This window comes from Montipora foliosa, chromosome 6 (assembly GCF_036669935.1).
Source record: "Montipora foliosa isolate CH-2021 chromosome 6, ASM3666993v2, whole genome shotgun sequence".
NCBI lineage: Eukaryota > Metazoa > Cnidaria > Anthozoa > Scleractinia > Acroporidae > Montipora > Montipora foliosa.
Genome location: NC_090874.1, coordinates 62,501,205 through 62,513,704, shown reverse-complemented (window position 1 = coordinate 62,513,704; position 12,500 = coordinate 62,501,205). Strand labels below are relative to the sequence as shown.

The following is a 12,500-nucleotide window of genomic DNA, read 5'->3' as shown; positions in this document are numbered from 1 at the left end:
GGGTTGTCGAGATGATGCAATGGTTAGCATACCCGACTAGTAACCAGGGGGACGCCAGTTCGATTCACACTCACGGCATGATATATTTAACAATTATTCCATGAGCGTGCGTTGGATATGAGATGGTAAATAGACAATGAGGCGCGTAGCGCCGAGTTGGCTATAACCAGCAGGGTATGTCGCGGAGTCGCGGAATAAGGAAAATACGGAATCGCAATTTATCCGACTAAAATTCTGGTTTCCAAAAAATCCATAGTTATTCATTCCCAAATGGTGATTGGGTCGAATTTAACTTGGTAATCATCATGGTTATTACTTCCAAGACTAATCATTTACGAACCTTTTTTTTTAATTAAAAGGTGATTTAAAACCACAAAGAAAACCGCTCGTGTGTTTTTCACTTCTCCATTTGGGAGACTTGAAGAGGAACGAGAAGAACTCACCAAGAAGTATTGGCCGCTATGGTCATCCATAAGTAAGAAGTGTGGGTACGAGTTTGTACCGGTGGATATGAAATGGGGAATTACCTCCGAGATGTCATCTGACGCTCCGAGAAATGAATAGGTTCGATATGATCGTGGGTTTCTTCGGTCAGGTAAGACAATTCATATAGAATTGTTTGTGATAGCTACAAAATGGAACTAGGTATTATCATCATTTAGTCAAAAAAAAAAAAAAAACAATAAAAAAAAAAAAAGAATGAAAAAGTTAATTACAGTGCAAGAAGAAACCAGCGACGACTTTGCCATCTGCCACCATTTTTTTCCCATTTAACTGGACCAGTATTCCGATCTTGTCCAATTTAAACGAAATGGAAAAAAAAGTGATTACATTTAATGTAAAGTGATACCACAATAAGAGAAATCCCTTCCTTTTAACCCCAATTTTTAACGCTCAACCGACTACGCTTACAGTCTTCGTTGCAGCCACATGTTGCACCGACATAATATTTGTGTAGTGCACATTGAGGTGACATGTAGCAGGGACAAAATCACAACACACAGCAACACGGAATCCACTTATTTTACACAAAAAAGAAGTGAAAAAGTAAACAGCGATGTCATTTATCCATCTGTCCTCTAATAGATCATAGATAGTGACCAATCAAAATGCGCAAAGAATTGAGCTTATTGTATAAATAGGTATAAATTTGGGTTTCGTTCAAAATGTTTTCAAAACGGATTGATTTTTATTTTTCCTTGAAGGCAGGTATGTTGGTCATTATGTGACAACATTTAGGGGAAAATTAGGACATTTTCCATAAAAAGAAGGGATTTTTAAGTCATTATTTCTGCCAACGATCTTACTTCTTCCTTATGGAAACAAAAACATATTTGAATAATATACAAAAATTTGGTTTTATCAACGGAGTTGATAATGTAAATTGGCCACCGTACAGAAACTCTAAAAGCTGACGTCTCAAGCGTTAGCCCTTCGTCAGAGCGAATCCCTTGAGATTCGCTCTGACGAAGGGCTAACGCTCGAAACGTCAGCTTTTAGAATCTCTGTAATTCGGAGGACTGGGGAGAAAAAATTTAATGCCGTATCCCACAACCGCGCGCGGCCTTATTTTCGAATTCAACATGGCAGATGCGAGGTTAGATCTTGTCAGGTCTACTTGAATGTTCATTCAGTAACAGGAAATGTGGTAGACACGTAATGATCTGTTGAGTTTTGGCGATGGCGATACTGCAGGGAGTTTTGAAACAACACCTAAGGCCGCGCGCGGCTGTGGGATACGGCGTTAAAATTCTTCTTCCCAGTCCTCCAAATTACGTCACCAGATCAGCTGGTGATAAAATGCCCACTGTTTGTATCGAACACTTATGAATACAGTATCGCTTACATTGCGGGAATATCTAACAAATCATCCAACTAAAGGCTTATGGGACTGAATCTTTGTCGCCAGTAGGAAATTTAATTATAACGCAACTGACTCTAAGGTAATTCCTGATATAACTAGATGCTTCACAGAAGCATACACTGCGTTGCCTGTGGTACGTGCTACAGAAAATCAGAAGGCACTGAATTGTGTGGTATTGAAATACAGCATTCCAGTCTCTGAAGAATAACAAATAAAAGAGAAGTGAGAAACATTGGCTTCTGGGCTGACATGTTGATAATTTTCAAGTTCCCTCACAACTTCTTTTCACCACAAGTGTGCCCTCTGAGCATCTGAAAGCTCTGTAATACTAAACTTCGCTGAAGTCAAGCCCTGTTTCGTGGGGTTAGGGTTAGGATGGGAGACCAAAATAATAAACCTCTCATAAAAACAGAAACATCTGACCGAAAATACTATTAACGCTAACAAATGCGAACTCAGCAAGGTACAGATTCTGTTAGCTTGCTTTATGCAAAACAAATATTGATGCAAAAGCAATAACTATTGATACACAGTTTTCAGAAAGAGCAGAAGGAAGTTTCTCGGACGGCCGATCGAGAATAAAATATTTACGACATGAAAACAACATTAATTTTGAACCGTGAATATAGAATATAAAAAGTTACGATCAGCGACAAACATTTTGGGAGATTTTTGCTACGTTCAAGTAAATTGCAAAATCGAAAGTGACATGGCCGGAATTCAGCGGGCGCCGTGATTAAGTTACCCCGGCATGTTTACTCGCCAAACAGTGAAGCGTCTGTGTCAAATGATGGCAAGATACCGGGTTTTTGTAAGTTTCTTTTTCTGTCAAGTGTTATAAAGTTTGACAATGAAATGAGCGAAGTCAAAACAAAGATCACAATCGCCCAACTTTTGTTTATGCAAAGTCAAAATTTACTCTCCAAGACGCGTACGACGTTATTTATCACCAGGTAATTCCATCATTTTGGAAATAGCAGCTACTTTATTATTCATCTGCGTCACAAGTTTTCACTGATTTTGGGGCTCATTTTGTTGAAACTCAAGCACGCTTCCAACAGGCCTGTGAACCCTTCCTGCTTACAGAGCAATACTAAAAAACTTCTCCCATATCACATTTGAACCTTAAGCTCGAAAATTCAATACACAACATGATATTATAATTCACAAAGGCAGAAAATACCACAGAATCCTTTTCCAGCGAAATATTTATTGAAACAAACAACATATTTGCTCTTAGAGGCGAAAACCTCTTCCTATTTCATTGCGTGCGTGAAGACAAGAAACTCAATCGTGTCAAATTACCATGTACTTCAGGTAAATATTATAGCTCACTTTGATTTCGTCTCGACGGGCGATAGATTGTTGTCGAAGTCCAGTGCTCGTCGCTTTTGAGATTCCTGCCTATTTTATCCAACTAACTTTTCATTATTGAGCTCCATAAGGGTATATTTTGTTTAAGGATCCACTAAAACGCCATTCGCGTTACATGACTTTCGACGCCATTGCAGGCTAAGTTAATGATTCTACTGTGTCCACCAGAGAAATCTACGCAGTTCCACTACCCTCTCGACCCTAAGAAAATACGCGCAGAAGGCTCTATGCACAAAGACACCACTTACCAGGGGAGTGACAGGCAAGACTTTTACCGACACGGAAAAAAAAAAAACTCAAAAAAAAAAAAAAAAAGAAAACAAACTAAACGCAGACCTCGACTGGGTTTGCCCATAGGCAACCCAGTAATTAAAAGCTTACTCACTTGCCTCTTTTAACCTGTCCGTGATGAAGGCGCCATTTTAGAATATTGTAATTCATAACGTGTCTTTCAGTATATATTTCTAAAATCTTGAACATTTCAAATTCCATGGGAAAAATGGCAAGCATCGCCTTGCGTGTGGATTTATCATGGCTTTTTGGGGAGAGGGGGAAGGGGGAGTGGTCTAACTTATCATTTTAAGGACGGTGCCTACTATTGTTATTGCGCATACGTTCTGCGCATCTCGAGATACACGGGTTTCCTATCAGTTATACTTACTAATACAGGGGTATTTTTGTGCAGTTTAATAGTATCTTGAAAAATTAGATCTTAGTAAGTACTCTAGGTATCCAAAAGAAAAATTGAGGGTAACCTTGAATTTTTGAGAGGTAATTAAGCTTTAATTTGAGAAAGAATGCCATACATTGCTTTTGTATTTTAAAGCTGTTTGCAAATATTATTCACGAATTATCTTTGAAAAATGCGTGGTTACCTTCAATTTTCTTTTTGGATTTCAATAACACTTGTTAAGATCCACATTTTCTGCATAGTCATAAACCAGGGCAAAAATATCTTGTCTATTTTGTCTATTTTGCCCCAGACTGGAGGATTTTAGGATTTCCTTGGTAATGGTGAAGCCAACGTTGAGGTTGCCCTCTTCAGACTCCATGCGATTTCCTCACGTTAACGTGCAGATGAATTACTCCCGCTCGTTTAATAAACAGGACATAACTTTGACCCACAATTTTTAACAAAATTACGAAACTTTTTAGTTAACTTTGTAATACATGGGTGTTCCGTGTAAAGGGTAAGGACCCCAGTTTCAGTGTGTCTCACATCTTCGACAGTTACAATAGAAGTAATACGAAACAACTATCGGCATTTATAACAACCTGGAAAAACATGCATATTTAACCATGACTACATATATAAATTAAAATCATAACAAAGAAGAGAAAGCAAATTGAACAAAGCCAAAAGTGTAAGTTTGACGTCAAGTTCATCTCGACAAATGAATATAAAATGCAGATAATTTTTCCAAATTTCTGATATCTGACGAAGATGTGAGATACATTGAAACATGTATTACAAACTAAAAGGTTTCGTAATCTTTTTAAAAATCTTAATTGATTTATTGCTTTCTATAACAAAGTGTGTTTCTCTTAATCTTTCTTGTGTGAAAGGTTCTTTGATAATGTCCTCTCTCCTCCTGAGCTAGCAATACTTTAGAACGACAATAATAATCGTTATGTTACGAGGGTGACACATTAACCATTTACAGTTTTCCAACTTGCGGCACATACAGCGTTACTGCTGAGTGAAAAGGTGGTATGGTTATACAGCGGTTGTCATGAATAGTGCAGGGCGAGTGGGATATTCTCTAAAACCGGCCTTGATCAGTCCATATGGCGAAAATTTGTGCCCTCGGTCTTGAGTTCGACCCGAAGCCGAACTTGACACCTCGGGCACAGTTTTTCCCTATATGGACTGATCAAGGCCGGTTTATGACATTTTTATTATTTCCTCAACGTGAAAACAGGAAAACGGCTGGATTTCGAACTGAACGAAATCCATGGTGTAAAAAAAATCTCTTTTCAAGCGCCAAACACTATCTAAAGAGTGGTAATTCTTTTTAAAATGCTCAAGTCGCATAAACACATCAGAACAGTCAAAGAAGCGATCGTTACTCAAGCGGGGACTCATCACCCAACGATTCCTTCCAGCTCGGCGGGCAAGATAGAAAAAGTCGATCTGCCCCTAGAACTAATCAGATTGCAGGTTTCGTAGAATTTCACAAGCTAGATCTCTCATGAAACCACCAAGTTAACTAAATATTCCACTGGAGCTGATTGGCCATGATGAATATCGTCTTCAGTTGTTACGGAAAATTTCAGCCCAGTTCCCAGGCGAGAACCTAACAAGGCAAATTCAACCCTTTAATTAGCCCGGAATTCTTGGGTAACAGAGCTTTCTTTTTCGCTTTCCTTTGTCCGGGCGTGAAGCCTCCAATCAAGGCTTCGCTGCGTTATCGCCTCACTGACGAAACGGAAGGTTCCTAGGATAGGCCAGCGGTGTTGATCCGGAAAAGTTTTAAATCTAGTTTACAAGCGTTGATTTCTACGGTTATTTCTGCAACCTTTATTTCCATATCTGCAAACCTTGAAATAAACTGATTTCTTACGGGCTGTTACTGAAAGGGGCATTGTCATGGCCTTTGTAAGAAGTTTTGGTCAAAATTCATAAAATACTCAAATTAATGTGACTAAACGTCTCCTTGATGGAATGCAAATTAGTTCCACACCTCTTTTTAACGATTTGAGGTTGACTCTAGAGCAAAAGGAATAGCCAAAATATACATTTTGATCAATTTCATATGAATTACGACTTGAAAACAACTCACAACTCTTTCTTGGCCAACCATAGCCGAAAACATAAAATAGCACAAAAATAGTAGTTTAAAAGAAGAGGTTTCATCATTTTTTCTGTGACTTTGTAGCTGCCATGAACCGAAAAACGTCTTTTGGATTTTTAGTGTTTTACTAACAATAGCGCGACAGTACCCATTTACATAGTTATTTAAACGGAGTTAGTCGGCGCTTAAAAAAAAATCCGCGTTCTAAGTCATTCTTAATTATTTGGGCCAATCTGTAGTACATATTAAGTCTATCCATTGTCCAGAAAAAGTCAAGAGGGCAAGAGAAGAAGAGAAGAGCATTAATTATTCTGCTTGAAGCACCTCACTTATAGAAAGTTCAAGAGTTAAAATAATTATTGTAAGCAGCGTTCTATCGGGGGAGTGGGAGATGAATGCTTGGACCTCGGTTATTCATTATTCTTTGGGTGTTTTTTTCCATTCTTCATTATTCTTTTTAGGTTCTTGCTGATTATTCATTATTAATAATTCATTATTCATAATTGATAATTCCTGATGTTCCAAACCCAAGAATTACTATACATTTTTTTATTTAATCCCGTCGTTCATTATTCAGCTTCCACCCCCGACGTTCTAAGTTGTACGGCGTTTTGAATAACCGGCTCTTAATCTGTATATGTAATAGGACTACATGCTGTCCAACTTGGAAATAATTGGATAAGAAAAATTCTGAGGAAAGCCAAAATTGGACGAGGCCGTAGCTATAGGCCGAGTACAATTTGGCAGTCCGAGCTAGTCAGTTGTAATTGGGCATTGCTCAGTCAAGCTATTATCCTTAACGAAAGGCAAACTAAAAATATTGTGAATTATTTTTATTTCCAAACTAGTATTACCTGAACTCCAGAGGAATTCTTCGTCTCCTTCGCTTAAAGCACGAGATACAGTTTTTCGCTCTCCGTAACCTGCGCTCACTTCAGGTTGTTGACTTGAATTTGCAAATTCACGATCTCGCAAAATACTGTAGTCTGTGACAGTTTTTTTAAATGACGGCCTAATGAGAACTGCATGACAGCCAAAGTTTCTGTTTCGTATTCGTGACCGTCCTTTCTAATTTCAGCGAAAAAACGGCAACGAACTGCATCTAGCTCATGACAAGGGATATCTTCCAACTGTCTCGCTTCGTTAAATACGCTGCACCTTCCACTCTGAAAACATTCAGCCAAGTTGTTTTATACTCTTGGAGGTGTTTTAGGTTTGGTTTTGCCTCTCAGGTTGGCAAGCTCTTCTTCTGGCAACATGGGAAATCACTCATTTGCGGTGATATCGCTGAAAAGGTCCTGAAAAATGGACGAAATTGGCAAATCTCCGTGGCTAACTCCGCCATTGTCAACTACTATAGATAGATTTAGTGTATCAGGACGTAGCACTAGAAATAAGTCACAGTTAAACCTTCCCAAATGCAGATTATCAACTGGTCAACGCTCTTTTGCCTTTCGCGGGGCAAAGGAATACAACATACTCCCTGAATATATTCGGGCGACTAACAATATTTTAAGTTTTAAAAAGAAAGCTGCTGCTCACTTCTTAAAAAATATTTCTTAATTAATTTTCTATAACCTTTTTAATACTGTTTTACCCATGTAAATATTTTATTTGCTAAACATGTATATATTCGCACTTTTATGAATTTCTTAATGCATATTATTTTAGTATTGTATATTACGGCAGAATAGCCCCGTATAGAGGAGTCGTAATAAAGTCTATGTTATGTTATGTTATGTTATGTTATGTTATGTTATGTTATGTTATGTTATGTTATGTTATGTTATGTTATGTTACTATAAACTGAGACAACAGCTAACGCTATGCTTTGTGCTGATTGGCTAGTTTCTGTTACCTATTGTATTTTCTGGGATTTGATTGGCCTAGACAAACTGTCTCATATTTTCTAAATTGGACAGTTTGCCTGTTTTTAAAGGAAAACCCTATCTGAAACTATCCAAATTTATTCTTAATTGGACAGTTTAAAACAATTAAAGAATAATAGCTATGCTGACAGTTATGGATTAACTGCCAGCTATATAATTATTTTTGTATCTTGTAGGTATAAGTCTTGAGCTCAAAGCAACGCTACTTGAGAGGCAAAAAAGTATAGTAAAGTACTTCGAGGTGGCCAAATTAAATGAAGAAATCGTGAGCGAATTGTGATGTGGTTGTGTTCAGGTAAGGCATTTTCAGTCGGAGCACAACCTAAAGCACTTTCTCTTATACGATTTAATAATTGGCGATGAAGTCCATTAGCATGGCACAGGAGTTGCAAAAGAGATAAAATTCTTTCTATAAAATAATGCGACCAAAACTGCGCGGGAAATACCCTTCTTGGTAAAGTTACACCTCACCCAACCAACGACAACAGCAACGAGAATGTCATTTCAAAATATAAATTCGTGTTACTGCACCTTCCAACCCTTCTAATGTGATAATGAGAGCCAGTTAGCAAGGGTAAGAATGCATGAACTTGAAACTGGGATAGATGACGAAAAAGTTGACGAGGAAATGAAAATCCACCCCCACTAACTGACGTTTTCCATTAGACGTATAGGGGGCTCTGTATAACGCCATTTAGGTCCAACTTAAGAGTGCTGAATCATGCCTTTACGTCAATGATAATGAAAACCCAAGAATAGTCACTGTTTACTTAAGATTAGGTTACCACATTGAGACCTTTTTAATGCTATTATCTTTTGTTCCAGATGACAGGGATTGAAATGGATTGTATTTTGAAAAAATTATCCTAAATTTTCCAAGTTCTTGCAATTTATCTTAAGCTAAGGCAAAACCACTTTAGATGACGTTTACTGCTAAAACGCGATCGATATCCTTCTCCTAAATTTCAAGGAGTGCTTCGAGCATAGTAAAGGTCATCATAAAGAATGATATTTCTGTGTAGGTTTGGTCGGGAAACAGCAAAACTCGCTTGTCAGAGCACCTTTAGACGTAGTTTAGTTAACGTACGTAGCTGTTTTGATGGGAACAGCAAAGAAATATATTAAAATGTATTGTGTATGTGCAACGCTGTTATTTGTCCTCATTAGACTTGCAGATTGTGATTTGTATCGTTTTCATTATCGTCGCTTAATTAAGACGCAGTTACACCTGCAGTCAGATTTTCCTTTCAACTTCCCATAGAAAAAAACAAATGTCGACCATTTGCACACAAAAGCTCTCCTTGACAAGTTCTCCTAGCCGGTAATATAAGTTGTAAACTATGAAAAGTTTTCTTTGACAAGTGTGAAAGACTCAGCAATTCATTGACAATTAAGAGCAATCATCAACAAGAAAACTTGGCAAGGAAACATTTTCATGGAAACTTGAAGTTACTGGCCAGTTTAATTAGTGCTGATTAAGATCATATCTGGAAGTTTCTAAATGGCAGACTAACCGAAAATAAGTTAATTTAACAGGCATACATCACATTAATTATTTAAGAACTCATTATAAAATGGCTTTGAAAAACAAAAACAATTGGCAAGTTTCCTTGACAAACAAAATGTCAACGACAAATTTTACAGAGCAATATGAGAAATTTTACGACTTACCATTTTGCTCGGCAGGCTCAGTTGCAGGTTTTCACAAGGACTTGATATGTCTTGCAGCCTTCAACATTGTTCTTGCCATTGCCGCAGTTGTGGGAAATACTCTGATCTTGATCGCCCTTCACAAGGAAATTTCGCTTCATCCGCCTTCGAAAGTTTTGCTTCGCAATCTGGCGGTAACTGATCTCTGTGTTGGAATCGTTGCACAACCTTCCCACGTTGCTTTCTGGTTATCCTTATTGCAAGACATGCGGCAAGTGTGTCGCTTCGCCAATATCGTGACTATGACTGTAAGCACTATACTGTGTGGAGTGTCATTGTCGACAACAAGCGCGATAAGCGTGGACAGACTTCTTGCTCTAGCTATTGATGCGACTTAGGTACAGACAAGTTGTAAACCTCAAGCGAGTATACGTGGCTGTGATCGGTATTTGGGTGTGTTCAATTTGTACCGCAATAATGTCGCAATGGTTATATACTGTATGGCTCATTTTGGTAATTATTTTTACGTCATTGTGTCTCGCGGTATCCGTCTACAGTTATACGAGAATATTCCTCAGGATGCGTTATCATCAATCTCAAGTCCGCTGCAATGCTCTGGAACAGGCAAACCAAACAATTTCGCTAAATATTACACGATACAGAAAAACAGTATCCACTGCAATGTGGGTGCAGTTGGCAATGGTGGCTTGTTATTTGCCATATATTGTAGTGTTGCCATATTCTCAATATGGAGAAGAGCGCCGGATTGGACAATCATTAACTTTAGATGTTGCAGTGGACTTTGCATCAACTCTAATTTTTTTCAACTCATCGTTAAACCCAATTCTGTACTGTTGGAAGATCAAAGAAGTGAGACGAGCAGTGAAGGACACTCTGAGACAATTGCTGAGTTTGCAAAATCAATAGTTTAAAAGTGTTATTTATGGTGACCGACATCTCGGCTCCTTGAGTGCGACAATATATTTATATCTTGGAGCTGGCTGCCAATAGTGGAAGCTCCTGAATGTATCGGGAACACAACCTCCACTTAGCGACGCAGTTCTTAATGCCTTTGTAATATACCTGCCATCTTCCTTAATTGCTGAATTTATTATTCTAATTATACTGCGATTTTTGCTTTTAGCAGTTGGAATGTCTAAAATTGCCATCAAGATTTGCGAGCAAATTTTTGATAACGCTTTTAATCCTGACATATGTGTTGGTGTCGGAATAATTCGGCTATTAAATATTTCCCGAAAATGTTCTAGTCATTTTTTCATTTTAAAATTGATTTCATTCATTAGGATTTATCTGTAACGAACTGAAAGGAGCTTAAAGGAGATGCAATATGCCACACAGAGTCCTGTAGCCTGAAGTCAGTTCAGAATAGTCCCATCAAGTTTACAGTACAAACGGGAGCTTCCAAAAATGTTGTTGTTAATGTCACCAACCCCATTTTGTGGGCCCGTTTAACTGTTATAATCCACTCGTTCGAGAATGACCAATCAGTGTGGGCGGGTGCGCCGTGACCCGCATCGTGGGTAGATCGTCAGTCGTGTGTATAGTCCGCCCACGCACGAAGCATTCCCATATGCGAGACTCTCAGCACACACGAGAGCCTCCAAGTCATACCCACGTCTAGACTTCCAACTCATTCATCATCGAAATCAATGGATTGCCGGAGAGAGGAGAGAGTGTCAAGTGACAAAGGAAACCCACGAACTACCAGCAGGTACAAGGTGCTTGAACGCGAGCTAGCTGAAACCCCTTACCATTGAACATGGGATAAGAGGGGACGTCTCCAGTGATAACGAATTGAAAATTACAGTGCTCCTCAACCCAAATATTTTCAATTTTTCTCTCTTATGCATAACAAGAAGCCAAGAAATTTCATTAAGTACTTCATATAGTGCAAAACATTACGGTATCCGCTAAACGTTTCCTAACTTTGGAAATTCCATATATGTGTTTCTTGAAGTACTAGTCTCATTACAGGACAATTATATTGCAGATTTAACTAAAAAATCGAAATACAATTGTGGACAACCATGTCTATATGTAGTCGTGACTTAATCGTTTGCCGTATTCGAATTCGTGATCCCCAAATTTAACGCACGAGTTAACAAGTGACATTCGCGACCAATTGAAGGTGACGATCACCTTCACAGACTGTACTTTCGCCCGAATACTCAAAGCGATAACTGAGGCGATCATCGTCAAGGAGTATGTTTGTGAGTGAACTTTTGCTTTCTCCTATAGTTTTATGATGATCGTCTTTAAACGTACGCCTCAGCTTTCGAATAATTGGTCATTCCAGCCTAATGGAAGGCTCTTAAGTTTCAGATCAGTGTACTCGGCGCAAAGGAAGGCTTTCAAAGATGGTTAGAAATTTGATGTTCTTGCTGTATTTTAATTGCACCATTTTCTCCTATCTCATGCATTGTATCTGTTTGCATAAACCATAAACTGTAGTTGTGAAATTATTGTCATTCGTTTCATTTATTACTTAAGGCTGCAAATAATAATTCAGAAACTGCCAGAAACATGTTTATTTCAGTTGCTTTATAATACAAACTGTGTTTGCAATAAATGTGTTAATTCACTTGCGTTCTGTTGGTGTGGAGGCTTTTATGTTAATGGTTACAAAAACTCTGCTAATCTGATTGCTTTCTTCACACGTGCACTTTTGTCCAGGATTAAATGTAGGTGTTATTAATTTTAATGAATACTTCCTATTTAACTGGGATGTTACAGGATTTCACATTACCTAATAGCGGAAAACCATAGGTAAGATTTTTGGGGTAATCTATGACGTCACGTTTGTCCATCCGTACAGACTGATGTCACGTACGTACGCCCGTACAGTGACGTCACCTGCGTCCGCCCGTACAGATTGTCGGGGTGGAAGTGGGGAGGCAGGACAGCCTC

General features: G+C 38.4%; 2 pseudogenes; both read left to right on the top strand.

The window, feature by feature from the left end:
* LOC138008082 (uncharacterized) overlaps positions 1–12,500 on the top strand; it is a 49,427-nt pseudogene that overhangs the window by 28,493 nt on the left and 8,434 nt on the right.
* On the top strand, positions 9,511–12,174 carry LOC138008078 (melanocyte-stimulating hormone receptor-like; annotated as a pseudogene).